This window comes from Zosterops lateralis, assembly GCF_965231275.1.
Source record: "Zosterops lateralis genome assembly, chromosome: 4".
Lineage (NCBI taxonomy): Eukaryota > Metazoa > Chordata > Aves > Passeriformes > Zosteropidae > Zosterops > Zosterops lateralis.
Window position 1 is genome coordinate 67,204,017 of NC_139765.1, and position 26,083 is coordinate 67,230,099.

Genomic DNA, 26,083 nt, shown 5'->3' on the forward strand with positions numbered 1-26,083 from the left:
GCAGCCCACAGATTTACCCATGATCCAAGCAGATGTGCTTAAAAGAATTTGATTCCTTCTCCTCACTAAGGTCCCTTTACACACATTCTGGAGCGAGGGCTAAAAGGCTCCGCTCAGTCTCCACGTGTGGGTGACTGAGCAAAGGCAACTCAGTGTCTGGGGTGCTGTCCTGCAGCTCGTGGGAGGCAGCACAAGAGCACTGCACCTCCCTGCAAGGCCCCACACACATGCAAGGCTCCTGCACACATTCTGCCTTAAGTGTTTGTGTGAATTACAGTGGGGCTGGAAGAGCCTGGGGCCACCCTGTGCTCTGTGTTTTGTGTGAACAGACAGGGCGGGTGTGTGTAAGGTTAGAGTTAGGGTCAGAGTTAGGGTCAGAGTTAGGGTCAGGGTTAAGGGGTTAGGGTTAAGGTCAGGGTAGCCTTTTTGTCCTCTTACCCAGGGAAAGGCTCCCCAGGGAAAAGATATTCAGGCTCTCTCCTGGTCCTCAGCTAGAAGCTTCTCTAGTTGATGGGCAGTCTCTTGCTTGCACACCAAGCAAGCTGAGATGATTTTCTTAAACTGACATCCCTTCCCTGGGTTTCACTAAAGACTGGATGGGAACCCAAACAACAATGCTGCCTTTCTTTCAGTTGCTAAAATCTAATAAATTAATGAAATGCAAAAAAAAATAGCACATTTGTTAAGGCCACCAACATGATTTTGTCCTGAAAAAGGTAATAATGTAGAGCTCCTGGGTGCACTGATCCTGGCAAGAGCACCTGCTCACTGCCACCCATGGAATGAGGCCTCTCATACACAGGGCCATCCCACAGCAAGTACAGCATTTCCAGCAGGATTTCTTCTTAGCTTTCTTATTCTTCTTGAGCTCGTTTCTTTTCTCTTTCCCACAATCCATGGTGCTATGTCCAGCTCCTGAGCACGACAGCTCTGGAGGAGCTCCTGCAGCTGGGTAAACACTCCTGAGTGAATGAGGCCCTTCACAATGGAGTCACCAGGAAATCCAAACACTGTAAAGGCCAACAATTCAGCAGGGACATAATCATGTCATTACAACCCAAGCACCAGGAAAACACAGTCTGAATTGAGTTGCACCCCAAACAATAGGCTTTCCACCCCACAGGTCTCCAGGAGTGGCTCTTTCCCTCTTGACTTTGTTCAGCCATTCTGCAGATGGATATTGGGATCTTCCCCCACCCCACCCAGGATGTTTCAGCTACAAGAGGCTGCACCAGCCCCACTCCCCTTACAGTCCATGTGGAGATAGGATGGAGGGATGATAAATGCAGAAGTATTAACAGGTTGAATTCTGACCCTGTTTCTGCAGGGGTAAATGTGAATTATGACAGAGAGTTTACTGATGATTTATACCAACCAGGCTGATGGAGAGCTGGGTCAGGCAGAGGGTTATATGGGCATTTAGGCAGCAGGGTGAGGAGCAGAAGTGGAGGAGTCTCTATTCCATAATGTTTTTCCATAGTGGGATGTGGGAACAGGTGCTGGAAATCCAGTGTCATTTACTTCTGTCTGTGCACTTGTACAGTGGCTTTGTCCACTGTGGTCTCTCCTGGCTCTCGGATTCATTGCTTGGGCTCCCTTTCCCCAGGATGTACTAATCATATATGTTTTTCTGGAATGCAATTGCATGCAAAGCAACTCTCATTAATCTCCGTCCATTGCTTCAAGGCAAACTTCCTTCGCTGTAAATTGCAGATTTTACCAGGATCTGACCTTGAACAGAGAAGCCAATATAATACATGCTGATATGGGCAAACTGGCTGTGAGTCTCAAGTGAGCAAACACCAAGCCAAATCCCAAAGTCCAGAATTAGGCAGCTTTATAGTAACTGAGGAGCTGGCTCACTGCGCTATTGGCATACAGGGAAATTAATCATATCCTGCAACAATGTTCACAGGATGTGTTTGATTTATTACTAATCCTGTACACTCTTGCAGCTGCTGATGTGCTGCCAGAGGGTACCGTAATGATGCAGCTGGCACCCCTGTCGGGACAGCCATCAACACAGCCAGTGCCTGGTGTTGGATCCATCATCCTCAGCCTTTGCTACCTGAGCTGAAAAATCAGGCCCTGGAGCTGAGAGTTTAAATTTGTCTTCTATATAAATAACAATAATTTCATATTCTTATACACTCTTATGCAATGATAAGAATGTATGATGTGCCCAGACCAAGGAAACATGTGAAAATAATAGATGCTTCAAAATACCCAAATCTGCAGAGTAAAACTGATCTTGGCTCAGCCTATGTGAGTTTCTGTCACCCAGCTGCCCCATGCTGGGCAGTCAGTGGTGGAGGTGTGTGGGGAAGCTGTGCATCACCCTGAGGCCAAGATGGTTTGTAATCAAGAATAGAAAGACACAGCTACAGCAGCACTGTCTTCCTAAAACACATCTGACCCTCATGAGATTAGGCCATGGAAAGAGGATATGGAAGAAATTAAATTCTCATTCTCTGAGGGTTGCTTGCTTTGTTTTAGTCCTGGGCTCTGCCAGGACCAAATGACAAAAGGCATTTCAGATTTTAAAATTCACCACCCAGTGTTTGGAAGAATTGAAATATATTGACTGCAACAGTATTTATATTACATGTTTTCTTAAGCTTTAAAATAAATTGCAAATTAAAGGCTTTTTTTTTTTTTTTTTTTTTTTTTTTTTGGGAAAGTCAAAATAAATTGTTGTGAATTTTCCCACTTTTTCACAACCAAATATGACTTTCAGCAAAACATATTCTTCCAGAGCATTTTGTCATGGGTACTTTGTCTGCCAAAATACTATTTTCATCAACACCTTTCCAGTTTACCAAAGCAGTCCCTTTGCTCAGGGGCTAGTCATGCAGACAGCATTAAATGTGCCTGCTGACCAGGAAAGGGCTGTGTCCATTCTCACACCAATGGTACCAGTGACAAAAGGAGATTAGACTTATTCAGTTCAGCTCACTTCCCATGGAAGAACCTGCTTTGTGCAGAACACAAGAGCCTGATTTTCAGAGCAAGGGTGATGTGTTTCTAAGGGTGAAGATGAAATGAGAGGTAAGACAGCTTCTGAAGAGAGTCCCACTGAGCTCAAGGTTGCTTCAAAAACCTGTCTTCTCTAGGATGTGCAGTCATGTCATGAGTTAGGCCTGGCTTTAAATCCCTCAAAATCAGAGACTGAGTGTAGGGCTGGTTTAAATGCACATAACTCATAGCCATGGACATCAAGATATAAGGCTTTACCTCTTTTATTAACACTGGGACAGTGTTTTTGCCTGATGTCCCTTTCTCCTTCCACTCTGGACAATAAAGCCGGGGAAAGCTGGAGCATGGCAGGAGACCCTTGCATCATCTGGAGACTCTTCCCCAGGGCAGAGTCCTCCTCCTCCAGCCCAGGCAGGACATCTGTGACCCAGTGTGGGTGACCCCGGGGCAGAGATCCCGGTCAGACGTCGCCCAGCCCAGCGTTAATCATCCCGCAAGGAAGGGGAGCTGCCTGTGTAAATCCTGAAACGAGGGCTGTCAGCATCAGAGGGGATCTGTGCTGGGGATGACAGGCATGACCTGCTTTTCATGCTTTCTCTGTTTATTTGATGACATGCTGTCATTCAGTGAATAATCTGGAGTTTTTCTCCCGGGGGTTTCTCCCTTGTTCCTTCAGTACTGAAGATAGCCAAGGTGGGAATGTGGGACAGCGGTCACACAGCTTCAAATGCCTCAAATGCAATCTGTTGCAGCTGGGTAACTCTACTCATCCTGGATATATAAAGTTTTACTAAATGATGATGTATATAATGCACAGCTCCTTCAGGATTGCCTTCAAAATTCTTTTAGCATGGTCATCCTCTAGCCCTAGTTCTCACTGAAATACATCTGTCACTAGAGCTACAATATAGAGCATCAATTTTGCACATAAACACATGCATGTGTTTGGGGAAGAATCCTTAAAACAAGCAAACTGTCAACCTTCTTTCAGCAACCTTTGGTTTTATTCTGTGGGCATGTTCAAAGAGAGAAAGGTGGGTTCTGAGTTAAGATGTTCCTTGTTGTGCCAGGAATGGAGATACCAGTCCAAGAAGCCAATTCAAATGCTTCAGAAAAGTGGGATTGGTTTCTCAGCACCTGGGATTCAGCATTTACTTGCACATCACCCCAAATGAGTTGCCTCAAATTAAGGCAGCCCTGAGTTTCCATTGGAGCTGAATTAAGATCTCTGTTTGCCTGAATGTGACATTTTGGACAAGGTCTCTCAGCACTGGACCAGAGGAGCATTAGGCACCAAACACTTTACATGATATGTGGCAGCATGTGTAGAGGTGTGGACATTCTGGCCAGGTCTCCCAACTAAAATCTACCATGTTCAGCAAAATCTTGCTTTAATCCCTTCTAGCTCATCAAGCTGTTGATAATTATAAATCATGATTATATTATAATAGTGAGCCATCAATTACTAGAGACTACAGAAAGAGAAATGAAAACACTCTCTAAATTCATGTTTCTGCAAACTGATTTTGACAGACTGTGCTGACAGTACCTTGCATCTGCCATACTGAGCACAACAGCAGGCTCAGCACAGGTCACTGCCTAAATGGGGATTGTGTTTTTATTTTAGTATATTGCAGATCTTTAATCCTGTAGGACAGAGATGATCTTATAATCAGTCTCTATAACTATCTGAAAGGAGGTTGCAACCAGGTGGGGGTTGGACTCTTCTCCCAGGCAACAAGTGACAGGAGGAGAGGAAATGGTCTTGAGGTGTGCTAGGGGAGCTTCAGGTTGGACAGTGAGAGGAATTTCTTCCTAGAAGAGGTGATCAGACATTGGAATGGACTGCCCAGAGAGGTGGTGGAGTCAGAATCCTGAAGGTGTTTAAGAAAAGCCTGAACATGGCACTCAGTGTCATGGTCTGATTGACAAGCTGGAGTTTGGTCATAGGCTGGATTTGATTGCAGAGGCTTTTTCCAACCTCACTGAGTCTGTGATTCTGTGATAACAGTAGGGTCCAGCAAAAGGTCTGGATGTTGTAGCACAGGGAGAAATGTGCCTTTTCACAAGCATTTTCCATGCCCACATAGCACCCAAAATGCAGGGGCAGCTCCTCCTGCCTGGGCAATGCTGGATGCAAAGCAGAAGCAAAAGCAGTTTTTGCAGTGACTTTTTTTGCAGCCGTGCTCAGGGGTATCATTCCCCAGGAAGACTCAGGTGGCTTTGGGTACCAGTGCTTTCCACAGCTACAAGTTCAGGAAAGAGTCAGAGATTCATGGTTGCTCAAAAAAGGCAAAGCCCATGGAAAGCTGGCTTATGTTTATTCCTCCAGAGTGGGCTGGCATTCTCAAACACCCTTTAGCAATTCTGTAGCCATAATTATGGTCCTTAAGCTGCTGCCAGGAGTGCCAGGGCACTTGGCTGAAGAAGGGAGCAGTGAGACACAAGCCATTTGCTCCCATTCCACTGCTCAAACAGCCAGTGAGGCACAAGGAGCAGCACTGGAGAAACAGCCCTGTCTGCATGGATACCCATCCACGGGGGGCTGCACACCAGGCGCTGGGTTTGTCATATATGTGTAACTTTAGGCTCTGTTTCAGATGAAGACAGGGGTTTGGGCAGGCCATCTCCCTAGTGCTGCTCTGTAATTCAGTCTGAATGCCACTCTTCCCTCTGGGACAACCAGAGGCCACTGCAGATTGCACTGGGGGTGAGCCACAACCTTCAGAAAACTATGGAAAAATACCCTGTGTCCGCCATCCTTTGTCAAAACACTAAATAACAGCCTGCCAAAGCTGGTAAATATTCCATGGAAGGCACAGGAGGCCACAAAGTGCATGTTTTATCAGTCACCAGCACAACATTTGCATCTGGCAGAGATCCTACTCTGCACCCAGAGCTGCATGAGTTTTCAACATTATCATTGTGTCTTGAATGCATTTTTCACCCAATCTCCTTGTTTCTAGGGATATGCCACTATAAACAGAGGACCTGGTTTTATTATTAAGTAGCAAATCAATCCAGCTATGCTGAGCACAATCCAATTATAGCTTGTAGTTACTATAGGCTGAAGAAGTCATATATAAATGAGCACAGTATTTAACATTTTAGTGCCACCATAAGCACCCAGACTCTCGTTGGTTCTGTGTGAATGGCTTGGTTTAGGGAGGATTTTTGGCAGGCATGGCAGGGCAGCACTGTCAGAAGGCAGGTTGTGGTGCTCCATGAGGCCCCAGAGAACTGCAGGATAATGAGGGTAAATCCAGGTACTTTTTTTGTTTCCCAGCATGAAGGTCAGCAGAGGCCTCTTCCTGCTCCTCTTGTGCTCACCCAGTGGGAGCAGAATGAACTCATGTCAGTCCCTGGGTGCAGGAAAGCCAAGAAAAGGTGCTTTGTGAAACCCCAGACAGCTCCCAAGGGGACAGGGCTGAACACAGGGCTCACTTTCCTTCTCTTACACCATTCCCAAAGCATCCCAGATGTTTGGTTTTGGGTTTCAAACCTTATTTTGAGAGGGTTTGGGTTGTTCAGTGGAAATAAAGCATCCTGCAGTATACTAGTTACTCATTACCTCATTAACACGATGATGTATGAACAGCCACACAAGTACAACGATGCTCAGCTGCAATATAAACACAGTCACTGCTAAACTGACTCATTTTAAAAAGTATTCCCTACATCTGGCTTTCTTTTGGAGTTGTTGTTTTTTTTTCCTCTCTTCTTTTCTTCTTTTCCCCTTGACTCCTTTCCTACTTCTAACTTCAGTTGTGCCAGTTTGTGCAAGCTGTCACAAGTGCTGCAAGCAGGGAAGGTGTCCCCATGCAGGGAGTCACACAGAGCCTGTGTCCAGGTCTGTGTCCCTCTCCATCCTCAGTCAAAGCAGCACAGAACTCTGCCCATGCTGTGATAGTGGTGAGGAGGATGTTGGTGTTTAACTTGTGCACTCATTTATATTCAACTGTTGGGTCAAAAGAATTCTTTTTTTTCTAAGCTATTGCTATTACTACCACTATGACTATTACTACTACCATTATTATTATTATTATTATTATTATTATTAGCTGTTTCTGCCAGTGAGTGTATAAAAACTACATTTGCAATTCTGCACCATCCTTTATGTGATTTTGGTTGCTTGGGAGTGCAGAAATCAGTCTTCTTCACTAGTTTGGAAAAAAAAAACCTAGTGAAGCATCAAAGCAGGTGGCAGCTTCTTGATTCTGTTTCTCAGAAGCAGCAAGCTGTCCTCAGCTATCCAGCAGTTTAAAGATTTTGTTTTGAGGGAATAAAAGAATGAGAGGGAAATGGGGTACTTCCTATGAATTGCCTTGTTTATTTGCTTGGGCTTGCTTGTTTCTCTGCAAGGGGAAATCAGCAAGAAAAAGAATTTCTAGTGAAAGCCATGAAAAGGGAAGACTTCCAGATTTCCCTCCAGATATTTTGCACAGCCCTACATAAAATATTTAGTAAGCTGCTACTGAAATCAACTCCTCCCAAGGGTTGTTCTTTCCTTCTCTGACAGCAACAGAATGGCCTGTTATGGGGTCTGCACTCTCCAGGTCTGAGTGTTGGCTGTATTTTAGCTGAAATAACCATCTGAAACATTGAGAACTGACATCCTTGTTCTTTGGGGGAGCCTTGTAACATTGTTCTCACTCCCATGGATATAGAGGCACAGAAAGCCACAAGGACCAGCCACATCCTGATCTCCAGAACTTTTCCCAGGGGGTTGAAAAGCAGAGCAGTGGGTGCTGCACACTGTCCCAGTTGCTCTAGAGAATCAAAGGCTAAAGCACACAGATCCAGTGCATCATTCTTAGAAGTTAAAAATCTAGTGAAATGACTAGAAAAACCTTCCTATTTCCAGGTAGCTCAGAGGTCTGAGTTCAGAGGTCATGAGATTTCTCCCTTGACTTGGGAAGTGGCAGCAGAAGGCAACAGATTTCTGTGTACTGGCACAACCCTCAGACTCAACTGTAGGTCTGCACCAACTCAAAATCTGAGTATGTGTGCTCTTCCTAGAGGGTTTGTTTATTTTGGCCTTGGTGGAAGTACCCAACCCAGCACTGGCAGCTGCAGGAACAGTGCTATAAGGGCTCTGGGAATAACCACAGAGACAACCTATGTGATCACCACTGGAAAAACCCACCATTCACCACCAATTATCACATTCTAGGTCTCAAGAGAGGCTACAATTATTCCCTGCTCCAAGTCTAGAGCAAATCAGCATTTTTCCAGTAATTGCAGTGTAGTAACTGTTGTAGATGTTGACTTTTTAATAGCAAACACTGCTCAAGCATTAGATTTACAGTCATGTTAGTTAGCTTTAGTGACTTGGGAATCAATTACCTTGCTGTGGAACATGACCAAAGATTATAGGGTAGCCCATGTAATAATTTACACTGCCAGCTAGGAGGGAAACTAACTTCAGTGTTTCACATAGACAGACACCCTGTTTGCACAGCAATAATCCCAGTAATAACAGCCATAAAAATGGAAAGGGGGAAAAACAGTGACTACAAAATAGGGGGAAACCTGTGTAAAGAGCACTGGGAGGTGTTGGGAACTTTGCCATTCTCAATTATTTTTCAGAGTGATAATGGTGGTAGCATTTGGTTAATGTCTGTGTTTTCCCAGTTCAATTCATTTGGGTTGATGCTGTACAGCCCTGCCCAGGAGAAGGCTTGTCCCAGCCCAGGCACTGGGACACAGCCACTGTGTCATCAGCAACACAAATCCCACTGCCAGCCCTCACTAACAGCCTGCCCTCTTGACTGGTGCCAGCACAGCTGATTTCCAGGATCAGTTTTACAGGCAGCATTTTGCCCATTTTCTGCCCACCTCTCTGCTTCCCAGCACTTGTTCCCACACTTGACCCTTTTATCCCACTTGGGGCAGGGAAAGCTTGTGCTTATTTCTGCAGGCCCCTCTGCACAAAGAAAACATCTTTCCTTAAACTCCTTTGAAACAAGACCACCCAGGTCAGCTTTTCAGTCTGTGTTTCTAATCAAGTTATGGAGAAAGAACATTTAATTAATGTTTTTCTTCCTGCAATGAAGTTGCCGCTGTGACCCTTTAACTATTGGCTTTGTTCATCTTTCTGTCATTTATTTCCCATTTATTTCAGTCCTCCCTTCACATGAAGCTGGCAGCTGAGCTTTTGGAAGCTTCCAAGTACAGTAGTCCCCTCATGAAACAACAAGCAGGGAAATGATATGAAAACTGGTTACTGTCATTATAAAATTAACTAAGGGAGAGTCTTCCATATGCAAATATTCATCACTATACAGTAAAGAGTTTATCCTGATGCATCAGGCAATTCCCTTGACTCTAAGCAGCAGAGCACACTCAGTTTTCAAAATTACTAAGGTTCAAAAATATTAAGAGTGCTTTAAAATAATGGAATTAATAAAATGCATAGAGTTGGGCTCTATTCTCCTTCACCTTCTGGATTCAGCCCAGAAAAGCAGGTTTTCAGAAAAATGTCATCTATCATGAGACCTGGCAACCTTGCACTCTCAGACCATAAGGTCACTGTCACTGCAGCAAGGCAGCTGTCTCTGGGATGAGGAGGAGGGGCAGAAGTATCTGACTGCCTGCCAGGGGACAAGAAAATTAGCATTGTTCTAAACGAGGAGCCTGAGGTACCGTGGGGAAATAGCATCACTGCCCCTCTGAGATGGTCTAGACCCTACTCCAGCCACCTGCCCATCAGGTGGGGACATCCAAACCATGGTCCCCAGAGAGAAGCACAGCCCTGCCACCATCCACAGTGCTGGATTCTAAGCAATCCTTTGCAGACAAGGCATAGAAGAGCCTTTTATCATTGGTTTCCCTTGTTATAACTTGAATATGCAAAGAATAATGTACAAATGCATCAACTCCCAATGCAGATGTTTGTCCCAAATTTGGGGATGCAGTTTATTTGTATTTAGTTGCCATTAAGCAATGATTGCAAATATCAGGGACTTTGGGGCGTTTGGGTTTTATTTCCTCTCCTACTTCCATACAGCTTTCCATGAGAATTGCTGCAGAAATTTTTGTTTTGCCTGAAAATATGTTTTTCACTAACCATGACTGTATTTAAGCTTGTTCAATTGCTTTAATAATAGCCCTTCCAACAAACTTAATATGAAAATGTCTTCAATGAACTCAAAATCTTATCAACAAAGAGTGCAGTCACCATCACTGTGTTCTTCAAAGCCAAACCACAAGTACTGGAGAGTTTGCTTGTTGTATAGCTTCATTGCCAGGTATCCTTTCTGACCAATGGAGTATGCTGTGTAGCAAATCTGAATAGAAATTCTTGCTGTATTTTGAACGAAACAAGCCCAAAGAGTCATTGCAAAATGAATCACTTTAACAATAGGTAATTTGTGTGTTATGTCTGAAATCTCTATTCATGTCTCATGGTTTAATTCACACGTCACACCCCTCTTAGAATACAGAGAAGCATGTCATGATCAAACTTAGGTTACAGGTGAAGAGAGAGGGATAATACAAGCTGAAATGTCACTGAGAAATAGGTGGGAGAGAACAGATTCAACCATAATCACAACCTTTTCCATCTGAAAAACAGGCACCTACTTTTTCTTAGCCCAAAGACTGCAACAACACTACAGAACTGCAGAAACTACCATTATAGTAGACATCAAGTGCTGGGGATTTGGTAGTTGAGAAGTTCAGTGGTGGTCATGGGGAAATGGTGCTATGACAGTGCAAGTCCCACATCTTATCTCTGAGGTAATGTCAGACGGGTTTCAGATGTTCTCAAAGTGGGGATTAGATGTATAATGATGACTTTTTATGGATCAACACTGATCCATCCTTTCCTGCAAAAATGGAGCAGGGGATGACAGGCTTGAGGAACGGGAGCATTTTTGAAGCCACAGCAACAAGGGTAAGATGTTCACCCTTTTAACACAGAGGCTCTGTGGTTTGAGACCTCCCCAGGACATAGGAACTTCAGTTTCTCATCTCTTATTTTTGGGGGAAAATATCTACACAACTTATCCTATGGCCTCACATACGTCTGCAAGGCCTGTTACAGTCATTAGATCAAAGACTTTTTAGAGTCCTCAAAGAGGCATCAACACTCAAGACTCTCAGGTCCCAAACAGCAGCAAGAAAGGACTGCTTAGTCCCATCACTGGGACACTTCCAGGGTCTCCTGCCATTCTCAGGGCTGGTCTTCAGCACCTCTGTGTCTGTTTGGCCCATGCAAGCAGGGTTAGACATCACAGGGACATCACAGGTTGGTGCAAACCATGCAGACCCCAGGATGCTCAGAAACCAGACCACCACTGTGTATGGAGAGAAAATGAGCAGCCCCAGTGAACTGAACTAATCAAACCCTCCAGTCTCCTTAGCTGAGGGTTAATAGTCTTTGTGGTGACCACCCTGGACAGGGTATCATGAGAGTTGGGGTTTATCCTAGTGTGCCTCAGTAATGAAAAGGAAATAATTTTCAGATGACCAATGGAAGCCCATGCCCCCAAAGACATCAGACAGGCAGTAATCAGACTCAAGTTAAAAAATAAATCAAGTAACACTGAGCCTTTGCTCTAGCAGAGCACCTTTATGACTGGTTCTGTGTTTATTTAGCAGAGATAAGCCCATTTAAAATGTTTTCATATTAAATGTAATTTGGATGTTTGTTATTGACTGGGTTTAAATGCAAACATGATTGGTCAGATAAATATTTTCTGACATATAAGATCTGTTCACTGCACTTTTATGACATGAGGGCTTACTTGCCCCAAGATTTATTTTCTGTTCCCTTCCTCTCTTTGTGGGGATTACCTCATAAAGATTAAAAAAAGTGTAAAGTAGAAATCACCGATAAAACTGTCAGAAACGGAGCAGCCTTTGTTAATCACTGATTCATTAGCTGGGGAAAGAAGAGGGGTCTCAAGCCAGCACAAAGGGTTTGGTGTCACAAGGCCTGTGATTTATTCCTACATCTGTCTCTCCCTCTCTCTCTGTGCCCAATTTGGTACTGGATCTTACCCAGGTAAATTGATCTCTCTATGACTCCATTTTCCCATCTGTTCAACTGAGGTAATGATCTTGCCTCACAGAGACAGTGAAAACTTTCAATAAGAAAAGGTTACCTGAAAAACCACACCTGCATCTGAAATTAGGCTACCCCCTACTAACACCTACAGGAGCTTTCCCTGGTTTTGTTTGGTGGGCAAGCAGTGGAGTAGAGAAAAACACTGGAAGAAATAAAGTCGTATAAACAAAAAGTAACAGAAATTGGAAAGCAAGCTTACAGTACTTTTTATTTCAATTGCTAAAATTGTCACTTTACTGTGTCCCCTTAGTATTTCCTGAGCCCTTTTTTTAAGGTTGCAGTTATGTATTGAAACATTGTCTGAGTGGCTTTTTATTTTTGCCACATTTATTTAGAAAAATATTTTGATAATTATTCTGATGCCATATTGAAATGCTGAAATCCTTTCTTTGCAGGATTTTCTGCAAAATGTGAAATAAAAAGCTCTTTCAACTGGTGTAAGTTTTGCAGTCCTCAGTAGAAGGCAGTGTAAAACTACAAAAATATTCTTCAAATCTGAAATCATGCAAAGTACAAAGGCTATTTCAGTACAAAAAGCCAAACAAATGAGAATGAGTTTGATTTATTCCTCTGTGCAAAAGAAAGTATATCATTATGTAGCTCAGTGCAAGAACTACATGTAGATTTTGCCTAACGAAAGGCACATTCATGGGCTTGACTCTCTCAGCTGATTCATTTGATGTTCTTCAGAATTACCTGTGCTGGCATTTGGCATCAAAGAAGGTTTCTGGCTGACTTTCACCAGCACCAGTTGACTGCAGCATCTGAGGAAAGTGTGAGGGAGAATAATTTTGCTTTTTTCCAGCCTTGTTCTCAGGTTCTTGCCATTCACTCAGAAGTTCTCCCACATGGATGAGGTTGTTCACTTGCTTTTGGATGAGAGGTTTTCTCTTATTAGTTGCATTTTACTTCTGCCTGCACTGGAGCTGTGCTGGTGGTATGAGAGCATCTCTGCAGGTCCCTCCCAGCCAAAAAATGCATCTTCTGGAACTCCTGTTCCTCCCCTGGGAAAAGGTCTCTCCATGTCCCACCACCACCAATCCCTTTTTATGGATGGAAGGGGCCCTTGCCATGTCTGCTCCTTCCTGCACTGGTTTGCTTTCCAGCCATTTCAGGTGAAAATGTCAATATTCCGTGAATAGGAAGAAGTTTCTCAGGCAGAGCTTTGGTCAGCTCTGAAGAAAAGGGAAGCATGTGTCCCCTCTACCCCATGGGAGAAGGGATTCTTGAGGACTTGACCTCCATCAAGGAAGGGAATCCCTCATCCCTTCTATTCCTCCTGCAAGGACAGGAACAGCTCACAGCATGTTCCATCGGGAAGATTTCCTTCTTTCTTCTCCTGGGTCCCAGACCCAGGTGGATGCAAAGAGGAAGGAACTGCAAGAATGGCCCCTTTCTCCAGCATCACTCCACTGAATGATGGGTGACCCTGGAGGGCTGGAGGCACAGCCAGCTCCTCCTCAGTCCCTTATGCACACTTGAGCTGTTTGCTTTGTTTGGCCTCTTGGACGCCAGGATTACCCAGAGCTAACTGGGACACAGGCGACTTACACGTGACTCCTGTCCCTTTCCACACCAGCCCCAGGCTGGAGCTGGAGGCAGCAGGCAGGATTTGCCAGCCCAGGGTCATAGCACCAACCAGCTGGAGTTGGCTTGTCCCCACCATCCGTTTCAGCTGCCTCGTGAGGACCGAGCTTTGCTTCCCTGCATAATAATCCTGCCAGCATGCACTTCCCTTGCCTAATGAAGGGAGGATTTATTGCACCAGCTCTCTGGGAATGTCGAGGTCTGCTTCCTTCCCTCTTCAGCTCTCTGAGATCCTTTAAGTAGAGTCTGTGTGAAAATTAATCAGACGCCCTGGAGGCTTATTTTGTCCAAAGCTAAAGTCCTGCTTCTCCCTTTCCCCCCGCCTTTTGTGCCCCAATTACTTAAGGGATTGTCCTGGAAATTAATGAAAGCATGACATGGGAATAACACCCACAGTTTGTCTCAGAAGGGAAGTGTTTCTATGAAAGGCTTGACTAGAAACATCTCGTGGTTCACCCAGTAAACCTGGAGATCTTCCCAGTCGGAAGCGCGCTGTGCCATGACAGTTGGTGTTGCATGTGCCCTATCTCCCATGGTTTACACATCCAGACCCAGTTATGAGCCAGGTCCTGCTGTAATTGTATTTTACCTTTTTGAATGAGATCCCTGTGATTTCCACCTGGTTTTCAAAGTCCTCAGCATGAATTGTTGCAAGGTCACAACTCATCAAAACGTGTTACGGAGGAAAACGGAGTGATGGGGTGTTGGTGGTGGTACATGTAACCTTCCATCTCTTTTTTGCTGGCTGGTCCATGGGAGGGGCTGAGGGCAGCCTGGTGGCTTGGGTGACCAACTGGGTCACGTCAGTCTCTTTTCTACCTCCCCATGTTCAGGCCTATTCAGTGTGTGGAGGATACAGGTTGTTTCAGATGAAAAGAGGTGGCACCATTGCTTCTTCTCCAGCCAAACTGCATCAGAGCTCATGAGCAGTAAGACTATTTTATACCACGAATTTCAGAGGGACCATGTGAATTAACCCATAGGCTAACCTGACATTTCATTTCCTAGGTCTGGCTGACCCTTGTCATGGCTACAGTAAGTCAGCTGCATTGATTTACAATGAAATTTGTGTGCCTAACAGCTTATATCATCTCTGGAAATGGATTTCAGCTCCCAAGTTACTTAGGCCCATGTTGCTTTTTAAGTTTTGAGGCTTTTTAATCTTTTACTGCCACTCAAACATTATGAGTTAAGAGTTGTGCAATCAATGAGAGTTAGGCCACTGAACACCTCCCACAGGGAGGCAGGCAGTTAGACACCTTCAGCAAATCCTGAATGTTCTTTGAAAGCATTTTCCTCACCTTCCATGGGTTTCAGATGCACCATATGGGGGAAATAGCATTGACTTCTCTAAAGCACTGCACCTCTTATGGATGCAAATCATGGAGTAAGTGTGAATATTACTTCATGACACGACACCTCGTCCAGCCCGTTAGTGCTAATTAATGCAGTTCTGGGTGTAGACAGTATTCATTAAGCTTTTCTGAAGCTACTAGAAATGTTCATGTAACAGCTCACACATTCTGATGGCACCCACAGTCCTATCACCACGTTCCCTGCAAAGTATTTTGGTTCTTTAATCTTTGCTAACAAGAGTGGGAATGAATTGTCAACAGTAATTCTCCAGCACAAGGCCATGGTGTTTCCTCCTAGCTTTATTATCAGGAGCCAAGACGAAGGAATCAGCAAGTTTTTATTTTGGCACAGAGGCATTTGGCAGCTGGATTTTGTGCATATCAAACTTTAATATATGGGTTGCTGTTCTGTTTTTGGGACTTGCCATGACAGGAACCAGCTTGGAAAAATCATGGCCATCCTCTGCTTCTAATCATTGCAGTGACAGCAGCTTTGCTGCCTCCAGACTAGATGTTTGCTATTGGGGTGTATTGTTTGGGTAGTGCCAGCTCCAGGGACCTTGAGAGATTATGGAATTTCTTTGAAGAAAAAGATTTTTGCTGCTGCTGCTGAATTATAACTGGGAAATTTAGAGAGAAACGTGCATGAGATGACTAACATTTTTATCAAGGAAGAAACTCATCTGGTCAGTTTTTCTAGGAAAGAAGGGTGCAGTGGATAAATGAGAAGAACTAGGGCAAAATCCTTGTCCACTTCTGAGGAAAAGCCACTCTTTCTGGTTGAGTAATCATAACCAGCTCTTGGCAAGGACAATACTCCACTGTCTTTTCACATTATAAGAAACAGGTCCCATTTCTAAGTTCTTTGTTAACTCCATCAGTTACCTAGAGGATGTTATCTTCACTTGGACAAGCAAATTATTTTTAATACAAATGTTGCTTCATGAAATAGAGGATAAAGGAAATGTAGCAGGAATATCTCCCACCACTGCAGGAAATGTTAAGCACTTCCTTTTGGGTAAGTGTTGTTCATGAGGTCTTGGATGGGTAGGAGAGATCATCTCCTTTAAAAGGGTATGAGAAAGATGCAGCTTTAGGTTTAGCTTTAGGTTTCACAGGTATGAGAGTCCAACTGCTCTTTGGGCACATCCCACCGTAACATTTGGCATGAGTAAAGATGCTCTCTTGCTGTCTCCAAAGTATTCCAAACCCCATGCCTGTTTTGTGCCAAGGGAAGAGACTGGACTGCTGTAGAGAGCTGATAATTTCAAGCTAAGTTTAATGAAACTCCCTACACCTGCTCTGAAAGCTGAACAGTACAATTTTGGGCAGAGGGGACTTTGTTTGCCAGTATTTGCTGCTAAGCATGAAGCAAATTACTTTCCAATTAGGGGCTTCCAATCTCTGCTAGTATTAAACCTACTAGAAGAGCTCTTTTTTCACCAGGTGAATAAAACTGCTCCACATCCTGGGTCTGTTCTGGGTTTGCAGGCTGATGCTGCCAGGAGAGTTCCCTGGAAGGGCAACATGTGCCATAGAACAAAGGGTGGGGAAACTGCCTTGAGGCTTTGCTAGTTGAAGGATCATCCTATCCCAAGGGCAAAGTCCATGGCTTTGGCACATTCCTAGGGAGGAACAAGCACCAGCAGGCACCTGTATGGTGAGTGCACCTTTGAAGCAGCTTCATCTCCTATTTCAGTGAAAATCCACCTGAGAAGGTGACTTTTTCCTTGCTAGTTCTCATCAGGGTCAGGACTGAGCCACTGTTGAGGTTCATGCTCTTCTTCAGCACTGCAGACAGAACCTGCTTGAGATATGTTGTGGCCTCTGCTGAAGGAAAGAGCAGAACAGCATTTGGGAGGCAGCTTGAAGTTTTACCTTTTTCTGAAATTAGTAGGTTTAAAATTCCAGGAGGTTTAGCAGTTTTTGTTCTGGTGATTTGCCCCTCAGGGTTGCTTCAGCAGCTGGATGTACATGTGGATTAGACAAACCCAGAGAACCATAATCTTTATTCTTGCAATGGAGCCATGGTCACCCTGCATTTCCTGAATCAGGGGTGGATACCTTTGCTGCTCCTTGCCCCTCTGTCCTGACCTTGGATCACCCCCAGAACAGAGCTGGGCCACCTTAGTTACTTGGTCTTATCCCTCAGCAGCCAGAGGTAATATTTAATACATACATACATACTCGGTGTTTATGCCTGTGCCCTTAAAAACAGGACAGGGAACTGTGCTCATGTTCTGTCTAGCATTGGTTATTGTATCCAGAAGGACTTTGCAGCCCACTGACCCCTTTATGTCCAGAGAGTACATAAAGACTCATGGTCTTGACTTTGACAGCAAATCAAACCCAGCTACACCCCCAGTTAAAATGAGACATTCTGCTCCTTCACCTCCATGTCAGGGGAGTGACTTTGTCATCTGCCTGTGGGGCAAAGAGGGAAATTTCCTGAAATTTCCAGATCCACCCTCCCCTTGAGCATCCTCATGGTGGCATGGGTGCCAGCTGAAAACAAATGAAGGAAAGTGCTCACCCCAACACCTCCCCTCCCAAAGCAAACCTCTTCCCAGCCAGTCTGTTCCAGAGCATGGCACAGCAGCTGCCTCTGGTTTTACCCCGTGAGAAGAACCCCAGTCCCAGAGAGAAAATACTGATGGATGGGGGTGCAAAGCAGTGGAACAAGTCAGAGCTTTAACCACAGACATCATGGTGTGGGTGCTTCATGCTGTGCCTGTTTAAATCAATAAATCAGCACTTTTTGGAGGCCCACACATACTGTCTCTCTTGACTGATCTAATTATTTTAATAGTGACAGCCTTCCATGAGGGTACTCCAGTGCAATGTGTAGAGATGTTCCATTGCTGGGCAGCATCCCCACTCTTTTACACCATCACAAGCTGCACCTTCACCCAGACAGGACCAGGGGGAAAATCCACTAGGAGGGAAGCTTCCTTATTTCCCAGGGCTCCACCCGGGCGGGAGCTGCTCTGTCTCCAGCCCCCGGGTGCTCGAGTCCCGCGCTGCCCTTCTCTTCCTCCAGCCGGGGCTGTGCTCGGAGCATCCCCGCTGCTCTCAGCCCTCTCCGTTATCCTCTCAAGGTGTGGGCAGGGGGGTGAACACGCCAACCCCGCACCCATTCTCCCCATGCTCTCCTCCATCCCTCCATCCTCCTCCCGGAGGCGAGGGGGAGCCCAGATGTTGTCAGGCCCGAGCCAGGTTCATCTGTTTCACATGACCCAGCGCCAACTGCTGCTCACTGCCCTCCTCCCTCCCTCCCTCCTTCCTCCTCCTTCCTCCCCCTCCTCCTCCTCCTCCTCCCTCCCCGGCTCCAGCCTCGCAGCCTCGCAGCGCAGGAGCCGGGGGCCGGCAGGCGGGGAAAGGGAAGAAGAAGGGGGGAAAGGAGGGTTCCGGCATCCCGGCAGGGAGGATGGGCCGGCCCTAGGAGCGGCGGGGAGCGGAGGGAAGGGCCGCGCATCCCGCGGCGGAGCGGCGGGCGATGGATGCGGGGCGGTAGAGCCGCGGCCTGGAGATTGAGCCGCTGCTGCTGCGGCGGGGATGCGCTCGCCCCGCGCTCGGAGCTGAGGGGCCGCCGGGGCCGCCGAGGCAGCGGGAGAAGGTAACGGGGTCTTTGTCTGCCGAGGGGAGGCGAGGCCGGCCGGGGCTCCCCTTCCAGCCCCGGCCCCCGGGGAAAGCCCAGCCGCAGTGTGCGGGCTGCTCCACGCCCCCTCCCTCCATTTACCTCAAACGGAGAGAAATGTGGGCAGCAGCTGCTTTGCCTGTCCTTTCCAAGGAAAAAAAAAATCCCCAACCCCAACCCCTTGTATTCGGTGGGCGAGTGGCGGAGCCGAGCGCGGCGGCTGCGGGGAGGAGGAGGAGGAGTGCGGGGGGAGAGAGAAAACGGTGCTGCGATTCCTTCCCCCCTTCCCGAGCAATCCTGTCCCCACTGAGTGCCAAGATGGACCGCTCCTTCCCTTCCCAAATGGCTGCAGCAAGTTTAATGCAGAGCCGGGGGCTTCGCTAAGGGGAAAAGCTCCCCTCTTGGTTTTTTTTTTCCTTTCCCCGTGTGCACCTTTTCCCTGAGTCGGGAATAGAAAAGTTGCTCCAGATAATTCAGGGCTGGAAAGGACAAATGTGTAGCTCTGCTTCCAAAGTGTGCCTGCATGGGAGAGCATCTGCACTGGCTGGCTCCTCCTAAGGAGGGTTCTTGGCCGTATTGTTACCCGCTGGCTGCTGGGGAGGGCAGGAGGAAAGTAGTTTGAAACCTCTCCATAAAATTTCCAGGAGAGACAATTGTTTCTAATAATAGCCCTGGCAGCGGTTTAGCAATACAGCACACACAGAGATGCGGAGCGATCTAGCAAATCTCTCTCCCAGGCAAGTCAGGTCGCAGGGAAAGCTGAACTCCCAGCTTGTTGGTTTGGTTTGGGAATTTAAAACATCGTCCTGAACAAAAAAACCGCCGGCACCGCTCGCCCTTTCCAGCGGCGAAGGGGGTGTGGTGCCTGTGCCGGCTGCACTCCCTGGGCTCGGCTGAACCGGGCTTTCCCTGTGCCTCGGGTACCGGGAGAGGCTGGATCCCGGCTCTGCCCAGCTCCAGATGGATATCGGGGCGTCTCGGACACGGTTCCCTCTGGATTGGCGCCCGGGGTGTGATGAGCATCCCCCGCCCAGGCATGGAGGGGCTGTTACGGGCGTGGGTGTCTGTGCATCTTCCCTGCCCAGCATTGCCTGCCAGGCACCAGAGAATTCCCGATGGAGCTGAGCCCACCAGGCTGTTCCCTTTCTCCTTGGGCGATGGCAGAGGGCTGCTGCCTGCACTCTCACTCGGACCATGGTGCTGACCCTGGTGATGATGAGCCAGCTCAGCTTGGTGGCTCAGAGCTGCTTGGCTGGACCTTCCTGGCACAAGTTACAGGTAGCCTGTTCTCTTCCAAGTGTTAATATTTTTTTTGGAAGGTGGTTTTAAGCCTTGGTGCCAGGCAGGTATGTGCCACGCTCTGCAGGAGGGTGAGCTGCTCCTGGGGTGGTTTCTGCAGCCCAGCTGTGCTGCCGAGCAAGGGGGCTGTGGCAGGAGCATGAGGAGGTGAGGATTTATTGCTTCTTGGTACAAGAGGGGGTATTTTGAAGGATCTTCAGCTCAGTACTGACTTGTGCTGCTATTAAGGTCAGCTGTGTCTCTCAGAGGCCCAAACGGGCTGAAGGAGTTGGCATTGCTCATCCATCATGCTGTGGGATCAGTTTCCACAGAAGGGAGAAGTGCACCAGTGGAGCATAGCACGTGGATTTATGGAAAATAAACATTTTGTTCTTAGGTGAATTTTTGTTTTAAACGCCCAGGCTAAAAATATGGGATCTTTGAGCATAGATGCACCAGTGAGCCACTCACAACCCTTTTGGGCAAGCTACTCATGTCTCCTTTTGGACTATTTCTGGCGGTCCTGTTGTTGCATGTCTGAACTGGTTATTGCATTAAAAATGCAACTTAATATTTGGTGATACCTGTGGTCACAGCATTAGGTTGCTCAGGGCCCTACAAAAATGCAGCATCACTTGGTGCAGAGGGAGATCCTGTCAAACTGTTCAGCCAGGTCAAGAGCTTCAGCTAGTGCACTGAGTGTTCTTTAGAGGGACATAAGACTGGGGAAGACTTCCCAAGTCATGGAATCTAGTCTCACACATCACAGGTAATTACAGTGGTACATACCCCCTTTGTTGCTACTGTTACTGTGTGAGTAATAGCAGAAGGCTTGAATCAATTTTGAGTGCAGCTTAACAGCAAGGCCAAAGTAAAACTGCAGGTATGGATGAAGGAGAAATTAGGGATTTCTCCTCCTGTATTAGGGAGAATCAGAGAGGGGCTGGGGGCTCACTGAAGGCTCAAGCTGCAATCTGTTAGGACTGTGAAGGAAAGGTCATGCATTGCAAGAGGGATGACACGTGGAGAAGGTATTAAGGAGTGTGTTGATCCAGCATTAACCAAATTTGGGGTCAGGGCTTAGTGGTGTCCCCTGAAGATGCAGAAAGGTACTGTATGACCCACTTCTGGTGAGCTGGGTCGCTGGGACAAGCAAAGGCTTCTGTCACTCACAGGGCCACACTTACTCTCAGCTCTCAGGAAACTTGGTTTTCATTACTCAAAATGCTCTGTGTCTGAGGAGGTCAAGGTTCCTGGTTCTCTGAGCTGCACTCAAAATCTCCATCTAGGTGGGAGCCGTCCCACAAATGCCCATCTCTTTGGAAGCTGAGGGGACTTGCCATAAGAGCAGGTGACAGGAGCTCCCTGGGATCCCCATTTCTCATCACAGGATGGAGTGCACAGCTGGCTCCCAAGGTCACTCAGCAGTGCCAATCTCCAGTTATCCTTGCTGGCTTCCTCCTTCCAGCAGCTGGAGGAGAGAATTGCCCTGCAGCCCCAGTGCAAGCAGAGCATGGCAGCCCAGCAGGCAGCAAGGTCTGACAAGGTTAAGCTGTGAGGGAATTGCTTACAAGCCTACTCCAGCTCCAAATCCCAGGTTGTCCCAGCCTCTCTCAGGTTCCTTAAGCCAGCAGTGCATTGCCCAGCGTGGCCTCAGGGACCACTGCAGCTGACAACATCCACTGAAATTTCTTCTGCTCCCAGACTTATAAAAACTTAATCCCTGGCCCTCCTGTAAATCTCAGTATGTGCAATATCCTAGAAAGCCACAATTTTGTGAGGCTGCACAATGAGTTAGAGCCCCTGTCTTCTTTTCTGGGCATGAACCTTGTCAAGGACCAAAAATTACTTTGGTTGTTTTTCTCTCTGATCTGACACTGAGAGGGGACCCCAGACAGGTATTTGATCAGTTCTGAGCTTCTGGGAGCCCTTTCATGTTGATGAATCGCAAGCACACAAGTTTTGATCCTGTCTCCTCTGCTCCAAGCCACCTTTGCACTCCACCTACTCATGAGTCGATGTCAGCCTGAAGGTTTGTTCCTTGCCTGTGTTTGGCTCTAATAGAGTGCCAAAAAAAGTAGAACACACTGATGTAGCTCACCTTACCAGTGCATCTCTGCTTCACAGCTGTGTGATACCTCTCGAGGCCCCAAGTCTGGTGCCAGATACCCTGGGTGCCTCACTGTGGGGTGAGGTGGGACTTCAGCCTTAAAATGGAGAGGAGGCCAGAGGAGCTGGGACCATCTGATTTCCAGTGCCACCAAAAATGTTCTTGTTTACAACCCACTTTGCTCCTTTCATAACAGATAGACAATACTTCTGCTGTTGTCCTGAGCTTCTCTGTGACATTTTCATGTGGTGTGGAACAGTTGCTGCGTCCCCACCCTTAAGAAAAGATCACTTAGTGGGTAGTTAAATGATCTTTTCACTGTCTGCCTGCACTGGTGGGATGAGGTGTGATTTAGTGTAGTAATCTTTGGGAAAAGTCATTGAGGCAAAAAAAAAAAAAAGGTAGGGGAGTTGACATTTTGTTACTTAAATTCACTGTAAAAAGGTCCAATGAAAATCTCCTGGAAAGCTGCAAACCAAAGAGAGGTTGATATTCCCATTTTGGCTAGAGAAATCCTTTTGTATGTACACTTCCACACGTAACTCCCAACATTTTGACAATGGCTGTCAGGCTTGCCAACCCACTAGGCTCAGGCTCTAGTGTTTAGATTATTTATTTATTTTTCTTCTTAGAAGTCTCCAGATCTCCCAATCAAAATAAACCCACCCTTGTTTGGGTTTCCAGGCCGTGTGGGATTGAACGTGGCTGCAGCTGTACCACACACGCTGTAAGCACTGCTGGCATCCCATCCTTCCCAGCTGAAATATTTCACACAGGGAAGTGCTTTGCAGATAGTGGAGCAGCCATGAGCTGACCCTGGCTTTATGAAGGACAAGGAAGGGATGGAAAGCTGCTGCATCAAGTGAGCAGCTTGGAAAGGCAGCACAAAATCTGAAGCTAAAATGTGGCACCTGTCCTAGAGAGGGGAATGTGGATTGAGCTTTTTCCACATTTAAACATGGTTACCCCCCTTGCTGTGCATGGGGAATGTCTCTCCTGGCTACCTCCACCCAGGGTTTTGGGAAGACACCCATCATCCCAACACGTGGCTGCCACGTGTGTGCTCACACATTAATTTCCTGGTGAAGTGGGGCACGCAAGGGGACAGGGATGATTTAGGGGATGTGTAATCAAATACAGTGCTTCCTTTGTGCACACACGCATCCTCCCCCAGCGTGGAAGCATGCTGGAAAATAAATTTGCACCATCCTCCAATTCTGAGCTGCAAAATCCAAAAGAGAAAAAAAGTTCTATGTGGAGTAGTCTGGGCTCCCTGGGATGTTTTGTATCCCTGCTGGGGTGGTTATGCAGTCAATGAAGGTGTCACCTGAGCTTGTGCTGCAGGAGGTGGTGGGAATTGGGAAAAGAGACTTGTTCCTCATCAAGACCAGGGAGAACTGGAGAGAAGCACCAAGTCTGCTTTGCCTTTGTGTTGCATTATGGAATGTGCCTTCTGAAATGCTCTGGGAGTGACAATGGCAATTCTGAGGGAAATATGAAAATCCAACAGTGTTGAGCTATGTCCTCACTTTCTCAGTCCCCTCATATTCCCAGCTGATTGTGTACATGGCAGAAGGCTGCTCCAAAATGGGTATTGAATCCTGGGAGGTTAGGGCTCAGGGGTATTAGATCTAGCTGCTGAGTTTGCAGACATTGCATCAGGCTGTTCCCTTTTCTCTTCCCATCCTTAGCTCTTCTGCATCGATTCTTCATAGTACTAAAGAGCTGCTGAGTTTAGTTCCAGAAAGGAACATCCTTCCTTGGCTCTTAAAAAGCAGAGGCATATGGTGAAAAACAGCTTTGTATTGTGTCTATTCCAGGTCTCTCCTATGCAGAGGTTACAGATTGTCCATATTTAGTATGTCATGAGATGCCCTGATGCAGAGATGACCTGGTCTTGCTGCACCAATAGCCAAAGAATTCTCAATACAGGTGATGCAGTATCCTGGCATTAGTCAGGCAGTGAATGGGGCTGTAAAAGCACAGGTTGAGTCCTGAAAGTGGTTTTCTCTGCTTGAGCCCCGAGTGGGGCTAGTCTGAGCTCTAGTCCTCACTAGGCACACAAGTGTTCAGCATCAGGAGCTGTCAGGACTGGAACAGGCAGGTTGGACCCTTTCATCCCCCTCATCCAGGGTGTGCAGGCAGAGCCCATGGGAGATGTCCCAGCCCTGCAGCCCCAGCTCTGCCCCACTCAGCAATAGATGCACTCAGGGGCTAAGTGGGAGCAGAAAGGGACAAACCAGACTTCTGCAAGCAGGACTGGTTTCTGAAAACACCTGCATCTCTGAGGAAGAGTCAGCTGCTTGTCACCTGAATGCGCTCTGCATCTCACCCTGTCCTACCTGTGAAACGCAGCTGGGGGATGATGCCCACCCTGCACTGACCCTGTCAGCTGCTGCTGCTCAGGCAGAACCACTGGCAGCTGCCAGCCTGGGCACAGCCACAGCCCTGGCTCTTGACATCCAGTGTGTGTCAAACCTGGTGATTAACAGTGGCTGCAAACAACCCAGTGACATATTTTCCCACTGGAAGCATATCAGTTCTTGGAGTGTTATTCAAAACAAGGATAAAAAAAAAAAAGCATACAACAGTTCAGTACACAGATTAACATTTTGCTTTTTTGTTTTGTTCTTTCACATCTGAAATCACTTTTGTAAGTGTGTTTTCTATTGTGTGTTATATATAACACTGTTCAGTGCTCTCTATTGACCCACTCTGTTACAGTACCTGAGTGATGCACTGCCCAGTGCCTTGGCTCCATTGATCAGCCCAGCACCACTCACACCTCCCAAGGCTCAGTGATTCAGTAGGTACAAAACACTCAATGAGCACTAAAAGGACACTTCAAGCCATAAATCTTAATTTGTCCTTTAGAAATATTTCACACATGCTATCACTTCCACTGCCTTGGGTCACTTTGGTCATCTTCCTATGAACCCACATTGATTTTTTTTTTCTCCAGCAAATCACATTAGTTTCAATAACAAATAAATCCTCCTGTTTTCTTCTATAACTAAACGAAACCTCCTGTGAATGTGTTCCCAGAAGACTTGGATCCTCTCATGTAATTACACCCTGTCTGCATGCACAAACAAGTGATATCTGGAATATTTTGCTGAAAGTATGCCATGTTTTAAGCGTAAAACTGTACAAAAAATTAAAATCTTATGTGCGTTTACAAAGAATTTAAAAAGTCAGGTGTAGGAGAGATTAACAGACATTATAACATATTTTGGAAAAATAATAGTAATAATAATCTATTGCCATGTACTTTATTGCCACATGGTCATTATCTTATGATGACTCAGAGTGCTTGCTGCAGAATATAATAGGGAATGAAGCAGAAGGTGACCAGGAGTCCCTACAAAGTTGATGTGACTTATAAAAGGCTTCAAAGTCCCTCATTGGTAAAGGATTTAGATCATAATTTAGATCATTTTCCCTTAGATTGTGCTGTGTTCTTTGTGCATAGCAAACAGAGTGAATGCAGAGCTCTTACAGGGGAAGCAAGACCCTTCCAAGCAATATCTTGGTTTTCTTGAAGCACAGCTATGCTCACAAGTTGATGAAGCTCCTGTCCCAGGACCACTCTGCTTGTCCCTGTGCAAAGACACCAGAGATCCTTTATCCTCTTTCCCTCTGGGCCTCCCATTTTAGCTCTGCTGTTGATATTTATTTCTTTGGGCTGCATTAGGGACTGGCAACCCAAATGATGGATCACAGCTCTCATATGCAATGTGCAAACATGGGATGAAACTGCAGAACTCGCCTTAAAGGGATTATTATCCAGAAAATGAATTTACCCTGGGGAAAATAAAAAAGAAAAGCTCACCAAATAAAGATGTACACAGAGTTTGGCTGAGCTGAGTTGGATCAGAAGAAGTTTATGTGCAGGGCAAGTTATTTGGGTGTTAACTGAGAAGCTGGCAGCAAGGAAGATTGTCTACCTGAGAGGGACTATTTTTTGCAATTTTTTTTTCTTGTGATAGTGTCAGTTTTTCAGTCTTTGGGCATTACTTTGGCATGCAGAGGAATAGCATAGTCTGGATAAATGGTCCCAAGGTCTT

General features: G+C 46.3%; 1 protein-coding gene across 7 annotated transcripts in view; it reads left to right on the forward strand.

Annotated features, from left to right (window-relative positions):
* FRMD4A (FERM domain containing 4A) overlaps positions 1–26,083 on the forward strand; it is a 270,813-nt gene that overhangs the window by 112,313 nt on the left and 132,417 nt on the right. The window contains exon 1 of one of the 7 annotated variants that reach the window (XM_083859688.1): positions 18,553–18,607. The exons of the other annotated variants lie outside the window; for them this stretch is intronic. The gene's annotated coding sequence lies outside the window, so the exon portion shown is untranslated. Of the gene's footprint in view, positions 1–18,552; positions 18,608–26,083 lie in introns of those variants that run through there. 7 annotated transcript variants of the gene reach the window in all.